The sequence below is a fragment of the Paramisgurnus dabryanus genome, chromosome 7 (assembly GCF_030506205.2).
Source record: "Paramisgurnus dabryanus chromosome 7, PD_genome_1.1, whole genome shotgun sequence".
NCBI classification, from domain to species: Eukaryota; Metazoa; Chordata; class Actinopteri; order Cypriniformes; family Cobitidae; genus Paramisgurnus; species Paramisgurnus dabryanus.
This window is the reverse complement of record NC_133343.1, coordinates 2,856,523-2,869,467: the sequence shown is the minus strand read 5'-3', so window position 1 is coordinate 2,869,467 and position 12,945 is coordinate 2,856,523. Positions and strand designations below refer to the sequence as shown.

The window sequence follows — 12,945 nt, the reverse complement described above, 5'->3', positions numbered from 1 at the left end:
TAAGTAAAAAAGTAATCCAGACAACCCTGTTTATGACTGTCACTGTTAATAATTTTGTGATTGAACCTCCATTACGGTGGGTTTTTGATGCGCGTGGGGGGGCGGCGCCTAGATATTCGAATATATTCGGATACATTGCATGATATTCGAAATCCGTTTTAATTAGATTTTTCTCAAAAGTGACAACCCTAACAGACAGACAAAAATGGTAACTGAACAGGTGTAGGCTGAAGCCGCGGCTTATTGCGCCTACCCTATTTACAAAACAACATCTACCCATCAAAATTAAACATAAACAATACTTGCATAAACATATACGTACATACACACATACATACATATTCATACATACACACACACATATATATACATATACATACATACATACAAATTACGATATTCATTTACATACACATACATTGCTTGCATTGTTTTAATTTATGCACAACAATTATACATAAACAATTTTCTTAAGTATTCATATATTTATCAAAAATTAAGATTTTTTTTTAAAATAATGAATGGATTTGCTCCTCTTGAGTTTATCGGTGAGACCATTCCACAAGTTGACCCCTTTTACCGAAATAGTATTTCTTTTAAGATTTGTTCTGACTATTTGTTTTTTAAACATGTTCTCCCTCTTAGGTTATATTTCAGGTCCCTATTTTCAAACAAACATAATATATTTTCAGGCACTACTTTCCTATTGACTTTGAACATAAAGACAACAGTATTCAGACGAACTAAATCTGGGAAATTTTATTGCTTTAAATTTGCAAAATAATGAGTTTGTCGGTTCATTATACGGTGAGTGATTGTCTATCCTTATGGCTTTTTTTGTAAAATAAAAATAGGCTCTATGTTTGTGATGTAAGCATATTTTAACACAGTAAGACAAATATGGAACAAAAAGAGAACAATACAGGATATACAAAGAAGGCGTATTTAGAAGATACTTGGTTTTATGTAATATAGCAATTGTTTTGGACAGTTTGGATTGAACATGAGCGATGTGTGGTTTCCAGGATAATTTATGATCTAATATTATTCCAAGAAATTTGTTTTCATTCACCCTTTCTAGTGCCACATCATCAATCTTTAAGCTCATGCTAGTTTCAATTTGTCGATTACCGAATATAATATACTTAGTTTTACTTGGATTAAAAAATAATTTATTTCGGTCAAACCATTGCTTGATTCTGGATAGTTCTCTAGTCACATCAATAATTATTTGGTGAAGATTATCCTGGTTTAAGATAATCTCTTCCTGGAAAACCACCCCATAATGTGCGTGAATTTCGGGACCATCTTTAAAGTAATAATGTACACATTTCTATCTTCAATAGTATTTAAGAGTTTATATTAATAAAAATATATAAAAAAGTAAAAGTGTACATTATAGCCGACAACCATATGAACACGGTTGGGTTTGTGACTAAAAGTCATTCCATTTAAATGCTGTAAAAAGTAGAAACGTGTATATTAAGGAGTAACTTTAGAGACGGTCCCTAAATTCACCACTATCAAATTGTCAACTACATACAGACGAATCGATTTCATCTTAAACGAATCCCTGATCCAAATAAAACGTAATTTGTTCATCCCCTAATTTAACAAAATATACCTCTGCTGTCTTCAAACAATACAACCCGTTCATGTACATACGTATTAAGTACACATAGCTTTCATCACATCACAAAAAATACAACTTTTGTTAACTTGAGATAACGAGAAATAAAGTTGTGATCATGAGAAAACAAGCAAGCAAAAATAAAAATAGTACAACCTCGGCTTCCGTAAATGAACAAAACATTTGCAGTCTGAATAACAACAGTCGTATGCACTGCTAACTATTTATTATGTTATACATCACTTATGAAAATTTAACATGGTTTTACTACAGTTACATCTTACAAAACATGGTTAACTGTACTGTAGTAAAACCATTGTTACCACAAAATAACAATGGTTTTGCTAGTACTCAATACACCAATAAACATGGTTACTACACTTTTACCACATAAAAACCATAGTTAATTTTCGTGAGGGATATTAAAAAACAAGGCCTCATACGGCGTAATTCTTATCTTAAATTGCGGGGATGTTTTATTCATTTTGATAAATTAATGGAGTCAAAATTTGTCTGCGTATTCTTCCGGTCAAGAAAAACGGCGGGTAAGATGTCAAGTACACGAGCACCACCTGGTATGTTACATGTACACGTGCATTAACAACACAATAACTGTATGTAAACTTATCAGCATGAAAGTCAGACTTTTTGATTTAACTCGCATCTTACCTCTTTGGCGTTTCGCCTCATGTGTTGGATAAACATCCACCATCTCCTCCTCCTCCTCTTCGCCTTCAAATGGATTTAAACCACCGGCAGCGCGCCCGACTTGTGACGAAAGTCCGATATCAAGGACATAGTCAAAGTTCGGCACAGCATTCGGCAAAATAAAATCCATATTCTCGACATCTGTTCCTTCCATGACCTTGTCGGACAATGGTGTTACAGGACGAAACATGATGTCAGAAAATAACTGCAGACTTAACTGTGCTTAGACTCGGTTCACAGTGGGTTGAAATCTAAGTAAACTGTCCTCCGTACACAGTGCGTCAAGCAGTTTAAAGTTGCTAACTTTTGGAAAGTCTGCAAATTCACTTGGTAATCTGTACAGTAGCGTTCAGATCAGTCAAATGATACCGGTCTCTTCTGGCTGAGTGTTTTATAGGCACCGATTGTGATGTCATAATGGTTCCATGACAACGACGCGTTCTACAGTATGGTTGTCATGGAGTTTAATGACTCTGTTCTGTTTACGGTTCAACTGTGATGAGTTTTTTTTATATATATATATTTATGTCCCCTGTGTTGTTTAATTAAAACTATTAATAACTTTTGAACTTTTTATTGTAGATATATATGAATATCATATCAAAACTCTTTAATATGTCTTATTTAGCTTATTACTACTTTTTAAAATGTATTTTACAGTATGTATAGATGCTATTTTGAATTAATATATTTAGACATATTGTGTTATTCATTTACAACCACTAGATGGCGCTATGTCAATTACCAGTAATTTTTAAAAGAAAAGAGTATTAGTCGAGAGTAAAACACAGACATGCTCAGATTGTATGGAGATTTTATTTAAATCACCAAAAAGCATCAAAGGTCATATATTTTAATGCATGATACATACGAAAGTTTTTTTATTGCTCAAAATCCTTCACACATATCAAATATTTAAACACAGGCAGTCAGTCAAAAACAGACATTAAGTTAGATAATAATCCCTCATCCCTTACAGCAGTTAAAGCATCAACAGAGTTACATATTGCTGGGTTTACTGCAGGGTTAAATTCACTAAACACTACTTAATATTCATTCCCAAACACATTAAAGGACATTTGACATGTTGACTCACGAAGAACCACCACAGAAAGGGTCATGTTGGTGGACAAAAATACTGAATGAGATGAGAGGAAAAGATCTTAAAAAATGTTTCCACTACCAAAATTATTTTGTCTGCCCCAAACCAATTTTATTCAACAATCTCCTATATTTGGTTAGATATCATAAAGCCTAAATTAACCTCCTGAACCCGAGCTTTGGTTTGTCTTTTTTTCAAATTTCCACAAGCTATTTTGGGGATCCAATAAATATAATAACCAAATATTTTTCTTTGAACATAAAGCAGTTTATTTGTTCATGTTTGTGTATAACAGGTTCCAGTCACACAGAATTAAGTGTTATGGTGCAAACAACAAAAACATTAATGTCCACATATGTGACATCCAGGTCTTAGGAGGTTAAATGTGGCATAATACAACTGTAAATAGAGATAGACCTTATTTAAAAATGTTACCTTATTAAAGATATTAAGATTATATTTTTTACATATAATAGATTTTATGTAGAAATCTCTCAAACTTGCTTCACTGATACTCTAAACTATATTAAACTACATCTAAACACAGTTTAAGAATAATCTTCATTCACTGTTATATTTACCTTTAAGCTAAAGAAGACTGTACCATATACCATTAATCTATTTAAAGCACTGTATCATCCCAGCAAACACAAAAACGTTATAAAAACGTTTTTTTTTTCCACGTTGTGAAAAGAATGTGATAACGTTATTTTCCGACGTACTTAATACGACCAAATATCGGGTTTTTTGAACGTTATAAATACATATTTTCACAACGTTGCAAAAACGTTTTGATAACGTAATCTAATAGTCAAATAGTCAACCAAACTGCATTTGGTTTATTTTGTGGGCTAATCTGCTTGGTATGTTTTACCAATAAAGTGTAAACCGAATTTAATCTTATAATTCAACTTACCTATCTTAATGCATTAAGAAAATGCACAAAGGCCTGATTTCACAGACAAGGCTTAGCTAAAGCTAGACTATGCCTTAGTTAAAATAAGATGTTTAAATATCTTTAATAAACATGCCTTAGAATTTTTTTTTAAAGAAAAATCACTGGCACTGGCTTATTTTAAAATCTCGCATTGAAAGTTCTTTTCAATTGAGACAGCTCAAACATGTGTCTTAGTCTAGGATTATAGGCTTAAGCCTTGTCTGTGGAACTAGAGATAAGCATTTATCTCATTAAGTAACAAAGTAAAGTAAGGTTCATTTAGCAATCATATAGCTCTAAGATAATACAAGTCATGTGTTTCACGTCATGCTCAGTTAAACAGAAAATTATGATTATAGAGGAAGTTTACAGATTTCCAACCCACTTTGTATTGTTACAATGTCTGTAATATATGTAATATATCATCTGGCAGAGTATTGTCAAGAACTCATTGGGAATTAAAGTTTAACTCGTAAACATTGTCCATTCAAATACCCCAATTTATTTTAAAAATATAACGTGGGTTGAAAATCTGCAAACTTATGCTTTGAGGCAGTGAGTGCAATATATATAATGTTTGTCAGTTTTGTATGTCCATCTAGTTGCCATCATCTGAAGTCTCTGAGAGTGTATGCGTCATCTGAAGTCTTTACAAGTGAGGCTGGATCCATACTGGAGCTTCTGTAACCTGTATGGGTATCCTGATAGATAAAAACAGGAAAGCAAAAGGATTACCATAGCTGCCGTTCATATTATTTCAAGCAAAAGATGATCATGTGCACTTGTTTAATACTTTTCATTACTTGAGAACAAGGTTATAAAATGTGTTATGTGAATGCTTGGCTAAAAAGGTTGGACTTTTTCTAGATTTACACTGGAAGAGTTTGGGAGTAAAAGGTGAAAAAGCTCTGCCTCCTTTTGTGGACTTTGACATCCTGGGTACTACCAAGAATTTTGTGACCTTATTAAGCAATTATCTGGTTCAAATCACAATTTGATTTATTTCTGGATCCCTTAGTAAATTTGTCCTCATTATTTGGGGAACTGAGACAGTCTCTATGGAACAAACTACATATGCAATAGTATCATTAAGTTGGAGGAACAAGCCATCATAACTATAATTTACAATACCATTCAAAGGTTTAGGTTCAGATTTTTTTACGTCTTTTATTATATGAACATATTGTAAGTTGTAATTTATTCCTGTGAGTAATGTTGAATTTCAGCATCATTACTCCAGTCTTCAGTGTCTCATAATCAATCAAAGTTCATTCTAATACGCTGATTTGCTGCTCAAGAAACATTTCCAATTATTCTCAAAGTTGATTGTTGTGTTAAGAAATATTTTAGTGTTACCTTAAAATGGTAAGTTGCACTTCTGTTTGTTATAAGTGAGAGTAAAGATTCTGTTTTGCATCACAAAAATTACACTTAACTGCATATTCACAAAGAAAACAGCTCATCTAAATTGTGATAATTTCATAACATGTCTGTTTTCACTGTATTTTTGTCAAATAAATAAATCACAGCCTTTTGAACAGTAGTGTTTAAGTTTGAGCTCTTACTTACTAGCCATATGGTTCATACATAGCCCCTTAGAGATGTTTTCTGACAGGTTTGCTTGAACTCTGCTGCATGGCCATCAGCATGGACAAATCTGCAAACATAACAGGCAACTTGTCACAGAGCAAACATTATTTAGGAATGGATGCAATGCAAAAGGAAACAAGCAAGAGTAGAGTTGAGACGTTAAAACGGATGGTATAAAAAAATAGAATATAAAATTCAGCTATTTTTGTATGTTTTAGGTTTACTTATTCATTTAATATTGTGCAGTGTCACTCACGTTTGTCAAAACCTTCTTTAAATAACTGTAATACAATTTTTAAAGGAAAAAACAAGATGCAAGATTACGTTGTGAAGTGCATATGAAGTGATTGAATGAGCTTTTTCAACTCACCTGAGTTTTCAACATCTCTGTCAGCAGCTCCCTTCGAAAATGCTGAAATCTTGAGCTTCCTTTTTATTATAGAGGGGTTATTTTGTCACTCCTGAAATCAGAGAACAACTTTTATCTATATTGGTTTACGATAAAACATTGATTGTAATACTTTCGGCTAATTTTGACGTCCCATGTTAAGTTGCTACTGTCTAACGTAACAGTACATACATAGACTGTGAGTACATCGCATATTTTTAGGATAAACAAATTAACCTACTTCCAATAATGCATTGACACCCTTTACAACACTTTTAAAACCTCCCAATGACACATTTAGATGTTCTCAATCGCCCAAACTTTCATAAACAAGCGCTAAGTAGTGATGGTCGTTTTCAAAGCACTGCTTCACGAGGCTTCGAAACATTTACGAATCTTTTGTTTCGAATCAGTGGTTCGGAGCTTGTTTCAAACTGGCCCAAGTCACGTGATTTTAGCAAACGAGGCTTCATTACGTCATAACTGTTTCGAAAATCCGATGGTTCACAAAAAAAATCCCGATTGTTCACCACAAGGTGAGTTGATCACATGACCAGTGTCTAATATGTTTAGGTGAACTCGGGTCAGTTTTATTATGAAAGTTCATAAAACATTTATCCTTCTGACTAATAACACTGCATTTTGTCTACTTTTTGTTTATAGACAGATTTAATGACAAAAATTTGCATAATTAAAAGGGTAGTTAGTTTAAATGATTTGTTTGCCCTAAATAAAACTAAAAACACATAATAGACTTTTAACTATGTCTGAATTAAGTTAAATAATTTTTTTAAACATATTTTAATACAAATCTTGCTATTATTTTTTTTAAAAAAGGTGTAAAATGTTTGGACATATCTGCTTTTACACTATTTTGACCAGCAGGGGTCGCCAGCGTGTGTGGTGTTTCGAACTGGTTCAATTGATTCGAAGCTTCATTTCTCCCATCACTAGCGCTCGTTAGCGCCATGCTAACGAACTTTTCTCGAAGACACAAGCCATTTCAGTGAGGTAAATATTCAACAAAAGCGTATCAGTTAGGTGTCAACCACAGTTGTGTGTATTATTTTTATAATTTGAGGGACGAAACTTACCTGAAAAAGTGAAGAAAACCATGAGACGCGGAGCTTTGCCGCTTTCTATTGTTCCTAGTAGCCTCGTTTCCATGGTAACGCACGTCACTCCAACGGATTTAAAGGGGCAGCACCCGCAGCACACACACAGCATTTACATAAATAAACATATTAGAAAACTACATAAACAATTTAAATCGCATTAAATTATTATTGAGTTGTGAATTTAAAACTTTTGGTTGTTCTTTGTCATAATAATATTACATTTGTCAAGATAATTTAATATTTCTATTCAATCTTTTTAATATTTAACTTTTTTAGCTATTACGCTAGTATTTTATTCTAATCCTAAGATTCTAAACTTGTATAAATGTATTTGCTCTAATAACCACAAAGGTATTTTGAGGATGTTCGTAATTTAACCGTTCGGGAGCCACATTCACTTACATAGTATAGTTTTGTCCTACTATGGAAGTGAATGGGGCTTTTCAACAGTTAAATTACAAACATTCCTCAAAATATCTTACATTGTGTTCATCAGAACAAATACATTTATACCGGGTTGTAGCAACACGAGAGTGAGTAAATGATGACAGAATTTTCATTTTTGGGTGAACTTCCTTTACTGGTCAATGTGTTATGGAGCCATATGCACATGTTGTTTTTCCATTTCTGAGTTGGGTGTGTAAGTCACCAAATCCAACTTTATATTATCGTTTTATTTAAAATATAGTACAATTTTGTTCTATTCAAAAATCCTACAACTGCCCGACTTGAAAACTTTTCTTTACAAAGAAAAGTTAAAGCAACACAGTGTTACAACTAATCCATAAGTTTACAAGATAATGAAAGAAAACAATGTAAATTTCATTAATCAAAATGAACTGTAAATACAATATCACATAATTGACAATTATGAATTTTTGACCTAGTACAGACGTGATATTTAAGTTTTTTTACTACCTAAAAAAACGTACTAATTAGGTGCCTTTACAACGTATTAAAAACGTCCTTTTTTGGTTACATTGATTTTAAAAATTTAGGGTGTCGTTTTTAAAACGTTGTGCTGCAACATTTCCTAATTACAACCAAAATACAACGTTGTGAAACGTTGTAAAAACGTTTTGTGTTTGCTGGGATACCACCAAAAACTCATGTTGAACTCAAACTTTCTGTTAATGCTATTCATTTTTATCACCACCTGGTGGCGACTGTAGATCAAACATGCAGTCACTGTTTCATTTCTCTGCAAAGGTTTGAGTGGAGATGAGCACGTGGATCTGTGTGATAATAATAAGAGATTATTCAAAGACATATCACAATGATGATAACTTTGGTATAGGGATGAACATTCCCTACTGAAAAACAGCTAAAACCAACCTAACCTAGTTGACCTGGTCTCCCAGTTTGGTTTTAGCTGGTGTAGCAGGCTGGTTTTAGAGAGGTTTTTAGAGTCCACTTTTAGCTGTTCAGATCGAAAAACCAGCTTTACCAGGCTGAAAGCTTAGAAGAATGGTCTTAGCTGGTTTACTCTGGTGCTGCACGCCTGGCAAAGCTGCATACATCTGGTTTTAGTTTCTGTGAGCTTTTTTCCAAACAAAAAATGTGCGACTGGAAAATACAAATGGCCACATGATAACAAAATAAGAAAGAGCACTACATACTACATGACTATCAATTCAAAACTTATCTGCACACAAAAGCATAAAACCATTTCAGAAAAAAAACATTTGTACATTATAACAATATACTTGTTATGTTGAATGTGCTCGCTCGGGAATGGACTCCAGACTCCAGTCATTATCTGTGTCAGTTGAAGGCCTATTTTACATCGCAAGGAGAAAACATACACACACACGCACGCACACACGCACACACACACTAACAAAAAGTTACAAAAACAAATTACTGGAAAACATTTTACCTGCCTTATTACATAAATACATCTAAAGATCCTTAGGTGTATTTAAACAAATGATTGGTTTGCTGTTGTTTAGGTTAGGATATGCGCCCTTTTGCCCCAATGTCATACGGATGTATGACTGGTACGAGACTAAACACTTTTACATGCTCGTGTTGGAGTACCCACTGCACAGCGAATCCTTGTGGGATTTTGTTAGAAATCATAAAGGACTAAGTGAAAAGACAGCAAGACATCTCATGCGTCAGGAAGTACTGGCAGTGCAACACTGTCTGGATAATGGAGTTTTCCATAACGACATCCAGCCTGAAAACTTCTTGGTACAAAAATCAACAATGAGACTGAAGTTAATTGACTTTGGGGTTGGAGATTATCTGACGCATGACGCCTATTACTTTACGGGTGAGCTGCATTTTTTTAATATAGCGGAGTATTGAAATTTGTTGATTCTTTCACAAAAGACTCAACGTGATGTTTTGTGTACAGGAGCTCAACGTCGCACCCGTCTTGAGATCGAAACGGCTAAGAAATTCCACGCCGTGACAGCCAGGGTCTTGGAATTAGGTACTGTGCTGTACTTCATGGTGCTTGGATCTATGCCCTGTCTTTTAAACGACTTTAATTCCGGGAATCTGGAGACAACTGAGAAGGATTTATCAAAGGGTGAGTGAAAATAACTGATCAACATGCACACACAAAGCCTCTGATCAAATCCACAATAAACATTATCAGAGGATACGGTCTGTCTGGCAAGTTGTTAGATTTTATTGTGTTTAGCTAAACAGTCATTTAGTGGCCCGCCGATGTATAACTTCACTGTGCCATCATCTTAACCTGAGGTACTGTCTGTCTGTGACCCTTTAGATGATAGACAGACAGACTTTTTTTGCAGTATTATTAAATGACAACAAAAGCGTCTCTTTATGCCATGATCATTATTGCCATTTGTGTGTCATGATGACTAACCAGCTCTCTCCTAAATCTTGTACAGAAATCTGCGATCTGTTAAGATGGTGCCTGGCCGAGAAACCAAGTGATCGTCCGACGCTCAAGCAGATCTTAGATCATGATTGGTTTAAATTGAGTCCGACGAAGAAGAGCTACTCGTATACAAAATGAGGTAACAGACCAAGTAGGAAACTACATTTTGCAGATTACATGCTTTTTATTTTGTGTAGTTAGTTGTATAGTAAGATTGTTTTAAATGTACATTTTCATAACTATCCACACAAATATAAAAAGGATGAAGCTGAATGACTGAAGGAGAGGGGAATGATTGGAGATGCTGTTTTCATCATCCTGAGACATATGGAGTTTGAAGGAGGTATGAATGAAGGATTTTTTAACTATAATCGCAAAATCTCGTGCATAATCAAAGTTAACTGTTAAGGGAGTGTCTTGCTTGTATTTTGTGAACATGAGCGTCTCTTTTATCATAAATGTTTAAGACGCCTGTGCAGCAGGCACTTATTTTGACAAAACACGTGATGCACATGGTTCACATGACGCAACAAACAAATATTTTAAAAACGCAAGCAACACACATGACACTCCGAACAATTATTTTGAATTAGCGTCCCTCGGATGAGCAGTCACGAGCCGCCACTGATATTGTGCCTTTAAGGTTCTAGATATACTATAAATATGATGACTAAAATTAAATGTTGACATTTCCTTTTTTTCTCATCTTCAGGTTTATTTCAGCCTCAGACTTCATGAACACAGACCGCTGGCTGAACGTCTGATGCAGATCCTGTCTCGTCCTTGAACACATTAAATAAAAATGTTTTAATTCTTTTAATTCTTAATGTTTTTGTTTTTTAAAGTTGTATAATATAGTATCTAATATATAGTAAGTCCTCTATCAGCTATGTCTGGCTCTCTCTCTAGGGTTTTTTTTCTCCTAGGAGTTTAGGGAGTCAGGTTTAACTTAGATCTCTCTTCTATACATTACATTATCACAACGCTCGCTAGTTTAGTTTAATCTGTACTTTGCAACTTTTGTTGTCCCTTGATTTTTCTGTGTTTTTTCTTTTTTTTATTAATGTAAAGCTGCTTTGAAATAATTAAACAATTCTGAAAAGTGCTACACTATATAAATGAAATTGAATTGAATATGGAAGACTTTTCTTTAGCAGATGTTTTAATTTGCTTTTTTACATTTTTTATTTGATCAAACTGATTAACTTGGGTTATTTTTTTGAATGATTGAGCCACAACCAAAAAGCATTAGGTTGTGCCCCGCTCTCCCCTATATATGGTCCGAAATGGTGCAAAAAAAGTGGAAGTGGGAACTAATTCGCATATTCATAGATCTGTGGTTTATAGTATGAATAATTTACTGTGAAATATTTACTGCGTACTGTATTTGTTTCGGTAATGCATATAACAAATAGATGCATTTTTGATTACATTTCCACATTCAGGCCTGGATTATAATTCAGGATCATATCAGCAATGGAACGAGCACAAGAATAAAGAAATGAGACAAAATCAACCTCCCTAATGGTTCTCCATCCCTAGTTGACTCATGTAAATGAATGTATGTAATACCCAGCGCAAACTAATATTTACATTAGTCTGATGGTGACGGCGTCAAGTGTCATTAACTCCAGCTACAGCGTTTTGAACCAAAGTCATCATTCCAGATATAACCATCTATAGAGAACAGCCAATCAGAAAAGAGAGAAAGCACTCAATACTGAAACATTGTTTTCAAATTAAACTGTGATGTAGTTTTAGTTTATTTCAAAGTGTATACTGTTCTGTAGAAACAAAGTGCACTAACAATAAAATATTAGGATTTAAGAACAAGGTAGTATATTACATGACTACTTGTAGAAATTCTTTTGCATTTTACTCTGGTAAAAGTGATCAATGCATCTACATGCAGAGATGTAGTCATGTTTTCAGATTAATTCTACTTTATATGGAGGGCACGTGATTAAAACAATAAATCACATTTGTGACTTTAACAGGACAATTCTCAAATTAGCTGAAATTTACCTCTTAATATAGTTTTCTGTAACAAATGTACTCCTCACGCTGCTCATCTCAATAATCATGTTTTTATTCACTGATGATACGTCATACAAAAATCACATTAAGTGACAATCCAATTATTTCATAAAATGACTTTATTACATCATAAAATGCATTTATGGCATTTAATCTCAAACTTTATAACGACTTTATATGAAGCTGGTTGTGCAATTAGCTTTAAACATAAAACAATATAACTGGCAACAAAACAATGACACAACATTAGTGATTCAAAAATTCAATAAAAATGTGTGATGCGTGTGTTCTCACTTACACATGAAACAAAGGAAGATATTTTCAAGCAGGGCTCCCACGGCTTGGTTAACTTCAAATTCAAGGACCTTTCAAGGACTTTCCAGGTCCAATACCCTCAAATTCAAGGACTAAATGTGAGGACACATTTCAAATGAGAGCAAAGTTTCATTGTGTTCCCTTTCGAGGGAACTCGCGCTGCGTCACTGCTGTGACACTTTGGGGACACCTCCAGAAGTAACTGTGTCTGAATGTGTATATCAAATTCAACCAATGGTGAGGCTTAACGACAAAGACAGGGA

The 12,945-nt window shown here is 34.0% G+C and overlaps 1 long non-coding RNA gene across 1 annotated transcript; it reads right to left on the bottom strand.

Annotated features, from left to right (window-relative positions):
* Positions 1 to 3,151: 3,151 nt before the first annotated feature.
* Positions 3,152 to 7,617, bottom strand: LOC135783199 (uncharacterized). The gene is made up of 4 exons (XR_010545595.2): positions 7,450 to 7,617; positions 6,338 to 6,428; positions 5,947 to 6,034; positions 3,152 to 5,078 (listed from the first exon to the last, which is right to left on the bottom strand). It is a non-coding gene; the product is annotated as an uncharacterized lncRNA (long non-coding RNA).
* Positions 7,618 to 12,945: the final 5,328 nt, after the last annotated feature.